Raw genomic sequence first — 15,751 nt, 5'->3', positions numbered from 1 at the left:
ATGAATTCACAGCGTGCGGACTCCCCTGGAGGACTTGAATCCCAAGGGCGTAAGTGACCTGTACGTGAACTCATGGCCACGCTGACTCCCCAGGAGGACCTGATTCGGGGGCGTAAGTGACCTGTACGTGAACTCATGGCCACGCTGACTCCCCAGTGGGACCTGATTCCCGGGGGCGTAAGTGACCTTCTCTTGAACTTAAGAGCACGCTGACTCCCCAGGGGAACATGATTTCTGGGGGTGAAAGTGACTGCACTTGAACTTATGACCTCGCTGACTCCCCGGGAGAACATGATTCCCGGGGATATAACTTACCTGTACTTGAACTTATGACCACGCTGACTCCCCAGAAGGACCAGATTCCCAGGGGCGTAAGTGACCTTTACTTAAACTTGAGACCAGAACGCCTCCGCAGGAGGACGCGGCCCTACCTGGACAATTTTTTATTTGTAAGCAGGACTGGTGTATCAGAAGAGTGCAGAAGGCTCATGTGCAGGTTCCAGACAGTATCAAATACCTTTGGAGCCAGAAAAGACCGAGGGTGTGTACTGTGCTTAATTTGCACCAGTCATTGCCCCTCCCAGCACAGTCAAGGACAGTAGCAGAACAACTGCCAGGTCACCCAAGGCTATGAGAAAGGTAAGGGTGGCAGGAACTACTCATTTTTAATGTATATTGAATTATTACGGTTTGTGTGCTCATCATAAAATAAGACAGACAGCGCCACCGTGCTGTGGACTGTCATTAGTGCAGGTATTATAAATTAAGTGCCAGTGCCGAGCACCAGAAACCACCGGCCCAAGTTGAGCACCGGGTGTGTGTGGAACTGACCTTTCTCGGTATTGTACGGGATTCGTCGGCTGTGGTGTCCGGGTTGCAAGCAGACAAACTGATTAAACTGAGACGTGTTGTGGGAATTGGTGAGCAAGGAGACAACACTCTAATATGAAAACATACTCAAATCATGCTGTGTTATGCATCTATGTTCATGAAGAGAAATGCTGGCCAGTATATATATTTACATATGTGTTCATTTTCAATGAAATATGATTGTAGTTTTCTATTTGTTTAAGGCCACAAGTTGTGTTATATTAACTGGACACCACCCAGGGCCTGGGTAGGCCGAGGAGTCCAAATGTTGCATGTCGTGCAGCGCAACTTTCACTCAGCACAGCCTCGATGTCAGGCCCGGGGAAGGGGAGTGGGATTTTGTGAGATGAGTGAAGTTTGTGTTGTGTATATGAAGGAAATCTCCCTCCAAGGCCTTCCTGTGCTTCCTTGAAAGGAAGATCCGAACACCTGCTCATTAGATACATTTTTGTTGAGAATAGCAAGTTTCTGTCATGTGCTCCTGTACATTGACTTGCTCCGAGAGAAAACTGTATTTATCGCAAAGTGATATTACATGTTTCTTTTGCATACGCTGCGACAACTGTTTTCTTGCGAGAGATTGGTTCACTTGAATGGACAATTGCCCTGTGATTTTATTTTGCTGTCTGCTATTGTGCATTAAACAACAGTTGAGAGATTGACGTCTGGACCAAGTGTGTTTAAATTTGGAATAATATCGCCTGTCCCTTTCCCAGCCTGTAAACAGGTTCCCACCCCAACACCCCCCCCCCCATCAACAATAAAACATTTTAGCCCAGATGATGTCTTCTTGCCCCTTGCACCCACCTGCTTTCCTCCTGACGCTTCACTTTGATCGCATTACCTGCCCGCCGCAGGACCAAGCCGACTTCTTGAATACGCCTCCCCTGTCTCTCTTCCTCTACTTATCCCATTCACCAATGAACGGCCACCAGCTGTTTCTACTCGAAGCCATCACACCAGGAGAAACCTTCCCACCCCAAGGTGTTCTTTCTGCCCCCCCCCCCCCCTACAACCACTCTTCAATTCTTGTCCTGTATCCAGGCCTTCAGGATATCCATCAGTTTCTCCAAACTGTATCCCAGTAGGGTCAAGTGAATGCCATGGTGCCTAAACTAAACTAGAAATCAAAAAATAAATGAACATACTTAATCATTCCAGTCTCCCTGGCTTTGAAGAAGCCTGACCATTCCCCATTACCGTTCTTCCTCATTGTGTAAATCGCCCCAGGAGTCATTGCTTCCCGCAAATCCTCCTGCGATGCTCTTGGGTCCAGATCATGCTGACCTGTCGCATCCCTCCCTCCAGGGGCGGCTCTAGGCTCATGGCGGCCCTGGGCAGGGAGCGTAGGTAGGAGGTCCCCGGAGGAACGCAGGCGCGGAGGCCAGTGAAGGGGGGTGGGTCCGGGTGTTTGGAAGTGGAACAGAGCCAGAGACGGCCAAATCCCTGCCAGGGACCGCCACGCAAATACGTATCCATCCTCAAAGGATTATTATATTAAGGATATATATTGGCGCGGTGGCCCCTGGGGTTTGGTGGCCCTGTGCAGGTGCACAGCTTGCACATGCCTAAGGCCGCCCCTGCTCCCTCATCCGGTCCACATCACACGTCTTCATCTTCATCACTTCCAGGCCTTTAGAGTGAACAAGGTTCTTTTTCGGCAGATGGACACCCTTTGTGCCTGGCACATGTTGCCATGTGTATTCCTGGGCCTTCTCTGGTGACCCCTCTTGTATGGTGAATACACACACACACACACACAGCATCCCACTGCCCCTTTGGCTAGGATGGTTTTGTGATGATGCCCATATGTTTAAGCCCTTATTACATTTCTAATTTGCATGTCTGTCTCTCTCATGCTGTCACCCATCACACCACCAGACACTGTGTCCCATAACACGACAACCTCAGGACCTGGCTGTTCGAGCAGTAGCAGCACTCCCCCCCACCCCCCCTCCCTTAGCGCCTTGAGACCCTCACGGGTGAGTAGTGCACTCTACAAATGACTGATTGATTGATTGATTGAACCACACCTGGGTGGTCATTACTCACAACTTGAAAACACCTCCCATGTGGACTCAAAACAAATTACCTCCCCTAGAAGGTGAAGCTTGTTATCTGTGTGGGATGTCAGTGCCCTACAGAGGTGTATTAAGCAGTATACAGATGATACAATACATTTCTAATACAAAGTCTGGTTACAGCCTTTTCTCTCTCAACTCTCAGTCTTGGTTGACCCCAACCCCCCCATTCAAGAGTGAACCAAAGTTGTTGACCACAGCAGTCTTCCTGCACTCTCCAGAGCATATTCCACATGGAGTGTCTGAACCCAAATCTACTGGTCCGGACTACCAAGGCTGCAGGGCAGAGTGCCCCAAGAGCAGCAGCACCTCAATTCCTCATCCTCGGGTGGACATCACCAGACATGCAATCAATTCTCCTCTCCATATCCAAAAGCTTTTCAACTTGTCCACACTAACACCCAACCTGAAGCCATGCCTAGATGCTCCAATGTGCAAGGAATGGGCACCAAAGCCGCTCCCTTTCCACCCCACCTGTTACAGGCATAACCTCGGCACCAGTGCTTTAAATGGGCCGGTACTGTCTGGTACCGAGTACCAGCACTCTTTTATTTTGAGAGGAGAGTACCGGCACTTCTCAAGAGAAATGCAATACTTTTCATTGGAGAGTACCGGCACTTCTCAGAAAGAAGCAGGTACTCTTGTACAGAGTACCTGCACTTCTATTTTTCCATTGCAAGCACTGCTCGGCACTTGTCCGGATGCCAGCCGTTATTGTCTCCTTCCTTCGCTCTTCTTTCCCCCATGCCCAGCCCATCCTTCGGGGAGGTTCCTTCCTATTTCACCCCCACATGGCTGATAGCCCCAAGAACACTTAACATAACATAACATAACATAACGTAAAACATAACACAACGTGTATTTGTAAAGCGCACGTTCACCTATAAGGTATCTTGGTGTTGAATAACAGGTGTTTATTGCTTCCCAACCCAATGGTACTCATTTCCACAGAATCAAATCCCCACTAATTCCCCTGAAATGTGTACAGCTGCAAAATTCTCCTACACTTGACTCATTAGAAAATATTTCAGGTCATGTCTCTTCCATTCCTACCTTTTGGCCAATGGCATTTCTCTAACAGACCCTCGTGCCACACATCATGAAGCACAGGAAGCAACCATTTCTACACAGGTATTGGTAGCTCTGTTTAACGAGCCATGCTTTCAGCAGTTGTCTAAACGTAACCATGAAGCTGTTACCACGCATGTGCCTTTACCACACATGCCTTTACCACACATGCCTTTACCACTAATTACGTTGTAACTGAAAGAATAATAAAGGCATATGTTTGTTAGGCTTAGGATTAGTGTTGGTTTTTACGGTTGGGTTTTAGGGTTGGGTTTTGGGGTTCATTTTTGGGTTTTCAGGCTAAATTTTAGGGGGTCGGTGTAGGTTGGTGTTCCTGGGTTTTAGGGCTCAAGGCATGTGCTTGTTTCATTTGTATCGGTTTCCGTATAGGTTTTAGGCAGTTGGTGTGGGTTGGTGTTCCTGGATTTTAGGGCTCAGGGCATATGTTTGTTTCGTTCAAATAGGTTTCCGTATAGGTTTTAGGGGGTTGGTGTGGGTTAGTGTTCCTGGGATTCAGGACTCAAGGCATGTGTTTGTTTCGTCCGTATAGGTTTTCAAATAGGTTTTAGGGGGTTGGCGTGGGTTAGTGTTCCTGGGTTTTAGGGCTCAGGGCATGTGTTTGTTTCATCTGGATAGGTTTCCGTATAGGTTTTACGGGGTTGGTGTGGGTTAATGTTTCTGGGTTTTAGGGCTCAGGGCATGTGTTTGTTTCATCTGGATAGGTTTCCGTATAGGTTTTAGGGGGTTGGTGTGGGCTAGTGTTCCTGGGTTTCAGGGCTCAGGGCATGTGTTTGTTTCATTCGGTTAGGTTTTAGGGGGTTGGTGTGGGCTAGTGTTCCCGGGTTTCAGGGCTCAGGGCATGTGTTTGTTTCATCCGCGTAGGTTTACGTATAGGTTTTAGGGGGTTGGCGTGGGTTAGTGTTCCTGGGTTTTAGGGCTCAAGGCATGTGTTTGTTTCATCCATATAGGTTTCCATATAGGTTTTAGGGAGGTTGGCATGGGTTAGTGTTCCTGGGTTTTAGGGCTCAGGGCATGTGTTTGTTTCATTCACATAGGTTTCCATATAGGTTTTAGGGGGTTGTTGTGGGCTAGTGTTCCTGGGCTTCAGGGCTCAGGGCATGTGCTTGTTTCATCCGTATAGGATTCCGTATAGGTTTTAGGGGGTTGTATGGGTTATTGTTCCCGGGTTTCATGGCTCAGGGCATGTGCTTGTTTCATCCGTATAGGTTTCCGTATCGGTTTTAGGGGGTTGTTGTGGGCTAGTGTTCCTGGGCTTCAGGGCTCAGGGCATGTGCTTGTTTCATCCGTATAGGATTCCGTATAGGTTTTAGGGGGTTGTGTAGGTTAGTGTTCCTGGGTTTCATGGCTCAGGGCATGTGTTTGTTTCATACGTATAGGTTTCCGTATCGGTTTTAGGGGGTTGTTGTGAGTTAGTGTTTCTGGGTTTTAGGGCTCAAAGCATGTGTTTGTTTCATACGTATAGGTTTCCATATAGGTTTTAGGAGGTTGGCGTGGGTTAGTGTTCCTGGTTTTTAGGGCTCAGGGCATGTGTTTGTTTCATCCAGATAGGTTTCCATTTAGGTTTTAGGGAGGTTGGTGTGGGTTAGTGTTCCTGGGTTTCAGGGCTCAGGGCATATGTTTGTTTCATCCGTATAGGTGCGAAAGGGTAGGTAGGGGGTCTTTTAACATGGACAGCGAGGGAAATGCACATTGCAGTGTAGGGGACAGGAATGAGGGAGTCGCAGGAGAGAGCTTTGTGGTGGGTCAGGCGCTCACTGCCTCACTCTGCTGCCACTGCTCTTTCCAGGAAACAGCCATAGCAATACAGCAATTTGTAAAACCTATTGCAATTTCACCGGTTTCCTGATTGTTGGAGATTGGCTTATCTGTGTGCTGAAGGATGCCAATTGGTTGCGGTTGGGCAAATTACAGTCAGCGAGTGAACGTGTCGTTTGTGGGAGGACGGCCATCAGCTTTCACGGTGACAGTAATGGATTTTCATTAATCTCTTCAGCGGATTACACGCACACTGAGAATTGAGTAATTCTTTACAAAGTTTTGACTACGAATATGCCTTTCCCAAACATGGCTTTACAATGATATTTTCGTGGTAAAGGCATATGTGTTGTCAAAATATTTGTTGTAAAAGCAAGCGTGGTAATGACACATGGGTAGTATAGACCATATGGTAAGGAATACGTGGTAACTGCATGCGTGGTTCCGTCATACAACCATGGAGCACTAGACTCCCTCATCTGGTGTGCTACCGCGGCTAAACCACAGAACCTCGCCCACTGTGATCGAGAAAACACTGCACCACTTTATTGTCAAGTCAAGGAATGTGTTTTGCATGATACTACACACTTCAATGCAAGCACAGCAATACCAATTCTCATTATAGTCCCAACAAACACCTGTCGTTGATTGATAATTTGTTTGTGACATGTACCACTGCCCCTGCAAGCCCTGTTTCTGTGGTATACTCCTACCAGAGATCTGCGATCATCCTCGGCCTATCTGGTAAGGGTGCCCAGATACAACAAAGCCAGAACTGGGGGTAGATCCTTTAGGGTCGCAGCTGCCAAATTGTGGAACAGCCTGCCCATTGACATACGCCAGATCCCTCACCTGCTTCCATTTAGGAAGCGCATTAAGACCTGGCTTTTCCCCTAGACCTCCCCGCCTTTACATACTTCGGTCTCTTCTTCAGTAAAGTATTCTCCAGCGCCAGGAAGCCTGCAAGGTATCAGCTGCGCTATATAAATAATTAAACTAAATAAATAATTCATTATCCACTACAAACATCAGTGGTCTCTCTACTGTTTCTCGACTTCTGCTCCCAAAATCTCACAGCAAACATAACAGGAAAGAATTCCAAGAAGACTACAGTCAGAACGACATGTGCAGGCGGGCACTAGGACCCCGCACAGGGTAGATGGGGGTCCTAGTGCCCGACTCGGTCCAACTCCTGCGCCCGCAGGTGGGCGAACGTTTTTTGAAAAGTTGCCTGTGACTCTTGGCGGTGGATCACTCGGCTTGCGTGTCGATGATGAATGCAGCTAGCTGCGAGAATTAGTGTGAATTGTAGGACACATTGATCATCGACACTTGGAACGCACCTTACGGCCCCAGGTCCCTCCCGGGGCTACGCCTGTCTGAGCGTTCCTCGATCGTCAATCGCCCTGGGGCTTCCCCGGGATGTGGCTGGGCCCGTCGCAGGGTTAGCTCCGCTTCCCCTTCGTCCTCCCACAAGTTCAGACCCCCTGATCGCCTGTGGCAGGGTCCCTTGCCGGGTCCTGCCGCGGAGGTATGCTGCCGGCGCGCCTGGCCCCAGAAGGGGCCTGGCGACTGGTCCGCCCCCCGCCCGCCGGCACCAGGCTGCATGCCGCGCGAGGCTGTCTGTGGTGTCCCACTGGCTGCCCGTGCGCACGCTCCTCGGGTGCCCACCTCCGCAGCCGGCTTCCTCGCAAGGGCGAAACCTCTCCAGATGCAATCCGGGGAAAGAGGGAATGCGCTGCCGGGTATGCCAAGCCCCTGCCCCGGCAGGGTCCTGGCCTCCCCCCGGCAACCCCCTTGACGCTCCGGCGTCATTCTTCCGACTACAACCTCAGATCTGACATTGCGCCCCGCTGAATTTAAGCATATTACTAAGCGGAGGAAAAGAAACGAACCAGGTTTCCCCCAGTAACGGCGAGTGAAGAGGGAAGAGCCCAGCGCCGAATCCCCACGGGAAATGTGGTTTACAGAACACCGACTCCCCGGCGTCGCTCAGGGGGCCCAAGTCCTTCTGATCGAGGCTCACCCCGCGGACGGTGTTAGGCTGGTAGCGGCTCTCGGGTCGGGTCTTCTCGGAGTCGGGTTGCTTGGGAATACAGCCCAAAGCGGGTGGTAAACTCCATCTAAGGCTAAATACAGACGCGAGACCGATAGTCAACAAGTACCGTAAGGGAAACTTGAAAAGAACTTTGAAGAGAGAGTTCAAGAGGGCGTGAAACTGTCGAGAGGTAAACGGTTGGGGTCCGTGCAGTCCGCCCGGAGGATTCAACACGGCAGGAAGGTCGGTGGCCCGGGAGTTCCGGATCCCCTCTGCGGGACTGGCTTTGGGCCCTACCCGGCCCCCGCAGGGTTTATTTCTTCTGCGGCGGTGCACCGCGACCGGCTCCAGGTCGGCTGGAAAGGCTTTGGTGTGGCAGGTGGCCCTCAGCTCTGGCGGAGGGTGTTACAGCCCCTCTGGCAGCAGCTTTGCTGTGTTCGTGGGGCCGAGGGATATTCAACCGCCTCCGCGCCCTCCCCCGGTCACCCGTTCCCGGCTGTCCCTCGGGGTGTGCCGGCGCCCGGGGAATCCCTCCCCAGCCTGGCTAGGGTTCGGAAGCTGGGACCGGGCCAGGGGCTCGTGCTGTGTCCCAGGGTCCCAGGCTATGGGAGCCCCCATCCTGGAAGCCAGCCAAAGGTCCGGGCGCTGGTGACAGGGGTCCTCCGGGGCCCGGGGAGGCTCACCCCAGCCTGGCTAGGGTTCGGAAGCTGGGACCGGGCCCGGGGGTCGTGCTGCATCCGGTGAACCCCGGAGTGCGGGAGCCCCCTGCCCTGCAAGCCAGCCGAGGGTCCGGGCGCTGGGGACGGGGGTCCACTGGGGCCCGGGGAGGCTCTCCCCGGCCTGGCTTCTTTGAGAAGCAGGGACTGGACGGGGAGCTGGGGTGGCTGGCTTTATCCACTACCCTGGCAGAGCGTAGTTGTCTGCCCACCCCTATTCTGAAGTGTTTAGGCTCTTGGGTGCTTCTAACGGTGGCTGGTTGTGAGTTTCAGAGCTTGGTGGTTTTTACAGAGAAAGCAGCGCCTCCTACAGATTTCTCATGGCACTGCGGTATAATATGGAGTGGTACAAGCCTGGAGCACAGTGTCCGGTTTGGTTTGGTTTGCTTGAATTTACCTTGTAGGTATAGCAGTTCTCTTTCTTTTGAGGCTCTGTGGGCAATGCAGAGCGCCTTGTTCATTGCTCTTCTGGCAATAGGTAACCAGTGGAGAGAATACAGCACTGGGGTTGTGCATTCTCTTTGGTGCAGGTGGAGAAGAAACTTTGCAGCAGCATTTTCGGTAAGTTATTTCGCGTATAATGAAAGCAGGTACGTCAAGGTATACGCTTGTGGCATAGTCAAGCTTGGAGATTATGAGCCTGAGGATGGTTTGTATTTTTTGTTGGTATACCAGGTATTGGAAGAAGCAACATAGTGTTTTTATTGTGTAGACGGAACTCTATGTGTGATGTTCTTAGCATGAGGTATCAAGGATAAGTCTGAGTCCATGGGTACTCCTTGGTTTTTAACTTCTCTGATGTTATGCGGTATTCTGGCAGTTTTGCCATTGTCTATGTGTCTAAAACTCTGTCTTTCGATATTGACTTTTAGATGGTTATTCATCGTTCATGTGTTTGTGGCACGAAGGCAGTCATGGATTTTTTAACTGTAGAGGTCTTCGAGGCTGTCCATCTTTAACGTGATTTGCATGTCACCTGCATAGTTGTAACAGGTGAGGTTATGTGATTTAATCAGGTTTGGTAAGAGTTTTTAGGTAGATGTTGAATAAAAGCAGGGATATGATGGACCCAACAGCGCCTTGAGACCCTCACGGGTAAGTAGCCACGCTATACAAACCCCTGATGAATTGATTGGCCCCTGAGAAGTACCACAGTGTTGTGTGTGAGGAGGTGATGTGAAAAGTGGTAAGTGAACTGCATTTTGTCTGTGAGGTAATAAGCACTCATATTTTAAAGCATTTTCACAAATTCCGATATTGTGAAGCCTTTGTAGTTGGTTTCGGTGGAGGACAGTGTCAAATGCAGCCGATAAATCCAGATATATTTAGGCAGCTACTCCGTCTTTGCACACTGTGAGTTTTATATCATCCCAGATGGATGTGACAGACATGAAAATGTGAATGAACCTAAATAAGAAACGGAAGGATGCTAAAACGCGTGTGTCAGTCAGATGCAAGTAGCTTTAAACTCTGGGGGGCATATTTACAAGCCCCCTTGCGCCTCTTCACGCCGCCATTGCGTCACTTTTTGTGATGCCACAGCGGTGCAAACAATGCGCCCTATTTACAACGTGACGCATCTAGGGAGATGTGTCACGTTGTAAAGCCCTGCGTCACATTATACCTGCATCAGGTATAATGTATGCTGGGGGACGTTCATACGCAGTAAAGACTCGTAAAAGTGACACAGTGAAATCTACACGATTTCACTGCATCACTTTTAGGACGCCACTGCATCAAAACCTTACGCCTGCTTGAAGCAGGCATAAGGAGTGACGCAGTGTTGTGGGAATAGGCCACAAAATGCAGTGCTGGAATTGCGTCGTGCTTGCGACACAACTCCAGCAATGCGTGACTTTTGCCCCAATAGATGCGTCAGAATTTCTGACACATCTGTCAATCCTTCCGCCATGGTGGGCCGTATTGTAAATATGGCGCATCCATGGTGGCGCAAGCATTTTTAGGGTGGCGCAAGGAAAGTGACGCATCTCTATAGATGCGTCACTTTCTTGTAAATCTGCCCCTCAGTTTTGCTTAAGCATAAGGTAGGAACGCTCTACCCTAACGCTTAAAAAGTGTGTCACTGGCAGAATGAAGCTGTTAGAAGTATTCATAATACTGGCATTTAATCCATTTAGGAGCTTCCATTTGAGACACAGGGAGAGGAACTGATCTGCTCAGGATCACACACACTGCATGGTTGAGTTGAAAAGTCAGAATTAACACAGTGGCTTCCTGTATCCAGTGTTACTAACTCAACCACTAGATGGCGTTACCTTTCTCTAGACACAGACATCCCAGGGCTTCCTACCAAAGCAATGGCACCTATGAGGTTTGCAGGAAAAGTTTGATGTTCAAACAGAATATGTAGTGATTTCTGAATTGATTGGTGCTTAGAAGGGTCCTTGTGAAATCTGCCTGACTGTGCCCCAGCCTTTGAGAGGCACGCGGCTGTCACATGATCCCTTCCTTCCCCCAAAGTCCAGTCTAGGTCAGGATGCTCTAATGTCACACCTTCTTTGTCCTCAGTCTGCTTTCCCTGTTTACAGACTGGAAGCATGAAAACATTGCTCGCTTAGAAAAATATCCTGAATTATTTAGAAGTCACCTGAAATTCCCTGCCTCGAGTAGAGACAGCTTGACAGCCTCTGTGCTCTGACTTTGTCTAATGAAGGTGGTGATGCAGGATCAGCGGGGGGTCCTGACAGGTGCTGTCTTCATCGGGAGCATGAGTCATGGGCTGTGTCTACGCGTTGTTGTGTCGCTCCCTCACATCTGTTGTATTGTTCACTTAAATAAGACCATAATGCTTAACCCTTAAGAAAAGCTCAGGGTGGGTTCAGTGTGGTGGCAAAACAGTGGTGCCTGGTGAGCTTTAAAAGAGTTGGGGCGTAAATAGCTGCTCTGAATTTTAATGATGGGAGCGAATCTCACTCCTTCATAGGAGGTTAGAAGACAGGGGTACCACAAAGGAAAGAGGCGGCTCACTCGTCCCTCAGAACAGACGTCGGTTTGCCTGCGCGCAACGCGGTGCTCGTTCCCGCCCTCCAGCAAACTCTTTACATGGATTCCCGTCTACTTACTACAGCTCTATGGAAAAACTGATAGGACTCTGTGTTTGGCGCTGGCCCACCTGCTATATCGGTTACGCCAGCTGCCCAAGCCTCTGATTGCGATAGGTGGCTTCTGGTGTCGCGTGTCTCAAGTGTCGGCTGAACCTCAGTCTGTTCTCACAGTAGGAGTCCTGTGGAAGAGGTGGTTCCATCTATAGGCGGCCTCTCACTGGTTGGCTCTGTTTGGGCTCTGGTGGCAAGCTCTCGGCTATGGAGTCCACCCACCTGGGGAGCTTGGATGGACAGACGTGGCAGGGCGAGCTGGGCATGGCTGATGGTAGCTGGTGCCTTGGGTGAAACTTTGAAGTAGCAATGGTGGACCAATTGGGCTTCGACTCATGGAAATTCATGGGAGCCAGTATTTGTATAGGTGAGTTGGCACGCTAACTGTATAACGATTAACTAAAGAACTTACGGGTGGGTGATGGTGTGGCAGCAGCAGGGTACCGAGGGAGGTGGCACAAAATAAGAAGTTTTGGAAGTTATCAAGGAATTTGATGGCTTTTAAGACATACAATCTTTTTGCAAATCCAGATGTTAATGCACTTGTATTAGCTTGGCCTCATCTTTTCAACATCTGGACTATCAAAGCCTGTAAGGCCCAAGGATCACTAATTCTGTAGCTTGTCTGTCGGTATATTCATTTGGAACTGCAGAGAGTGGCATTAAACAACACTTTCAACATCGCCATATCTGTGCCTGCTCATTCAGCCCGATGGACTATAGGCCCCTAGACTCACGGGGGTCTTGTTTGTACTTATAATGCACCGTTGCTACTCTTGGGCTCGGTACTAGTGAGATTTAGAGACTTTAGCGGCAAAAAAACATATTTAATTTATGTGACCAAGTCCTTTTTTCATTTTTTTAAAAGTAGGAAGAATCAGAGAACTTGAAAGAAAAGTATGGTGCCAGCTGGTGAAAGAAGATATGATCCAGCAAAAGAAAACAATATATACCCCAGTCTAGAGCAATACGCAAGTTTGTTAATAAGCATTTCAACATAAGCTCAAATCCAGCTGTTGTAGACGAGGGGGATAGTCTGGGAGGAAATGTAGGAGCATGTGAGCTTGTATTAAATAAATAAATGTCAGAAGGGGGTTTGGGCAATTTTCTAATGACTAATTTGGAGAAGGTTCTTGATTATCCTCTGTCCATCTTTCCATCCTTCTGTCCATGTCACAGACATCATGATACAAGAGTGAGTCTGTCAATGCTAGACTCAACCTCTCTTTCAGCAACTGCTTATCCTTGAAGAGAACTGGGGCCTGAGGCTGTTGAACCCCATCTTTCCCCCATTGTCTTCTCCAAAGAATATACACTCAGCATCAACAAATTCTCGTTAGATGTTTTGATAATGCAAGAGACTGTACAGGGAATATTGAAAGCTTTGATTGCAGTAAACTCCAATCAACAAAATCAAACTAGCATTTTAAAGGACATTCCTACTGAATTACATAAAGTCCATAAGCGCTTGCCCGCGTTAATAAAACCGGTTGAGGGCAATACTTTGTTGGCCAGTCTCATAAATTTGGAAAAAAAACAAGGATTGGCATTTGGTCCCAATCCCATCAAAGCAACCTTTGCATGCAGATAGCTCTGAGTGTATTTCCCTGTATCCCATGTTAGTTAAAAGCAGCTATCAGGCCTATGGGTGTATGAAATTTTACTAAAATTGTAATTTGTCCCTCACTCATAGCAACAGGAGAAATATATTGAATAAATCTAAAAAGAAATGGCAAAGATAATCTAAGAAGGGGAATCTAGTTCAAGTACCAAGGAAACAATCTATGGTTCCTTTGAAGAGCAAATCTTTCTTGCCATCACTTAGCTCCCCTGAGCAGCCCCACAAAATAAAATACAAAAGTCCTGATACACTAACAGCTATAAAAAAGGGGAAAACTAAAAAGGCAAAATCTAAAGATTCCACTATTATAACTCCTGGAAAATAAGGAAAAAGGAATCTTATCTCATTGGGCAAGGGAAAGAAACTTTACTCCACCATTATTGCACTCCCAAAAATCGGGGGTCAAACTTTATTATTTAATGTAATTCAAGAAGGGGAAAAGATTAGAAATTGCATCCATTAAACAGATCTAAATTGGCTTCTTTTTTCAAGCAAATCTCAATATTCTCTGAAATATCATCAGGTGGATGAGGGGGCAAAAACAATATAAAAGTTCACTTTATGGTGTTGGGGTTAACTATAAAAACTCCAGTCGAGACAGAGGTAAAAGAGATAAATACAATTTATACCGTGGACCATCTTGAGGGTTTGACCTCAAAAAGTGCGCAGTTCACTTAATTTTTTTCAGCAAACTGATGATTTCCCCAAGATGACCTTAACACTAGCAGTATAATGAATGAACAACATATGAAAGTGTGAGGATGGTTATATCAAACTAATTGAATTCAGACTATTCAAGACCTATTTCCAGATATGAAGACAATGATTGCTGTGCACCCTCTGCAAGGCACCAGGAAGGCCATGATTAGAAATATAAACTGCTTCCTTTTTGTTTTTATTGCTAGCTATACTCTGCATTCCATTTATTATGTCTTTTGTTTGTATTTGCTGGTATTATGTTTTTCCTGATGTTACTTAATAAATCTTTTTAAACAAAAAAGAATGTGGGGGCATATTATCAAGGGGGGCGATAGCCAATTATCACCGCTTTAGTGGCCGTTTTCGGCCGCTAAGCGGCGATAATTCTATTGCCCTATTAGCAAGCTGTCGCTAACTGCAGTTAGCGACAGCTTTTAAGCGATAGCGAGCGGTTTGGGGCCCGCTTTGCATGTCAGCGATGTTTATCGCTAATGACATGCAAAGTGGGCGTACCCAACCAGTTAGCGACTGAAATCAGTCGCTAACGTCGCTATCGCCTATTAGCAAGGCAGGTGTAGCGATGGAAATATTCGCACTGAGCGCGAATATCTCCAAATACTAACACCTGCCCAGACCAGTTCTTAGCCATGTTATCCAATGGGAGGTGGATAACATGGCTAAGAGCATTTTGTCGCTAATGCGTGAATATCGCTGTATTCTCAGCGATATTCACGCATTTCGCCGCTATCGCTGGATATTTTAGCACAATCGAGAGAAACGTTGCTAATAGCATGTTTTCTCCGCTAACATATCCAGCGATAGGCAGAGATAAAAAAAATGCGCTAAGCGCATTTTGCGATAAATATCGCTATTCCTTGGTAATATACCCCATGGAGTTCTGGCTTAACCTAAGAATTTCACGTTGGAATCTTCATGGCCGTGACAGAATTAATCAAAAATGTCAACAAGAATCAATGTCAAATCATTACCTCATCATTTTCTTGCAGGACAACTGACACCGAGAGAATACCAACCTTCATGGCTTCATAGACGTTAGTAGACTAGGACTTACGCGAGGCAAAGGTCAACTCTTTGGGGTCTGTTAACACTGATCTTCACCACAATAACCAAGAGTGTTATAGAAGTGGTTATGGATTCAAGGGTAATCCAAATCTCACTCGTTGAGGTACCTGCACATAATAAGGAAGTAAAAGCGTTCATTCTGCTGGAGATTTGACAAAAGGACTGAAGATATTAGGGGGCTTATTTTCAAGCCCGTCGCGCTGCCGGTGCGTCACTTTTTGTGACGCACCGGTGGTGCATTTTGCTGCCCCATATTTAAAAGGACAGGAAAAGTCACCCTGCGTGGCTTTTCCTGTCCTTGTAAATACGGCCCCTTTGCATGCAGCACTTTGCGTGAAAGGGGCGTTCCATGGGTGTTGCTGTGGGTGTTCCCACACAACACCTACGGAACCAGACACATTTCCAGATTTAGGAGAAATCGTACACCTGGAAATGCGTCTGAATGATACGGCTCCCCCGGGGAGGCATAGGGAGGCGCAACGAGGAGATATGTATTCATTTCTCTTAGTTTTTTTTCCTCTTTCTATATGTGCAGCATTCTACATCACATAGAACGAGGAACTCACCTCTGGTGCAGGAAGGTGTCCCTGCTTGCACATAAACAATTAAAAAAATTACGTTTTGCAAGTTCATTGTGTGCTAATGCAGCCCACATAGAAGTTGAAAAACGTAATTTCAGATTG

At 47.8% G+C, this 15,751-nt stretch overlaps 1 non-coding gene across 1 annotated transcript; it reads left to right on the top strand.

The window, feature by feature from the left end:
- The first annotated feature begins 7,030 nt into the window (after positions 1-7,030).
- LOC144783509 (5.8S ribosomal RNA) lies at positions 7,031-7,184 on the top strand. The gene has a single exon (XR_013601481.1). It is a non-coding gene; the product is annotated as a 5.8S ribosomal RNA (ribosomal RNA).
- Positions 7,185-15,751: the final 8,567 nt, after the last annotated feature.

Source organism: Lissotriton helveticus, chromosome 9 (assembly GCF_964261635.1).
Source record: "Lissotriton helveticus chromosome 9, aLisHel1.1, whole genome shotgun sequence".
In the NCBI taxonomy this organism is placed as follows: domain Eukaryota; kingdom Metazoa; phylum Chordata; class Amphibia; order Caudata; family Salamandridae; genus Lissotriton; species Lissotriton helveticus.
The sequence above is the reverse complement of the archived record's forward strand: the minus strand, read 5'-3'. Positions and strand labels throughout refer to the sequence as shown.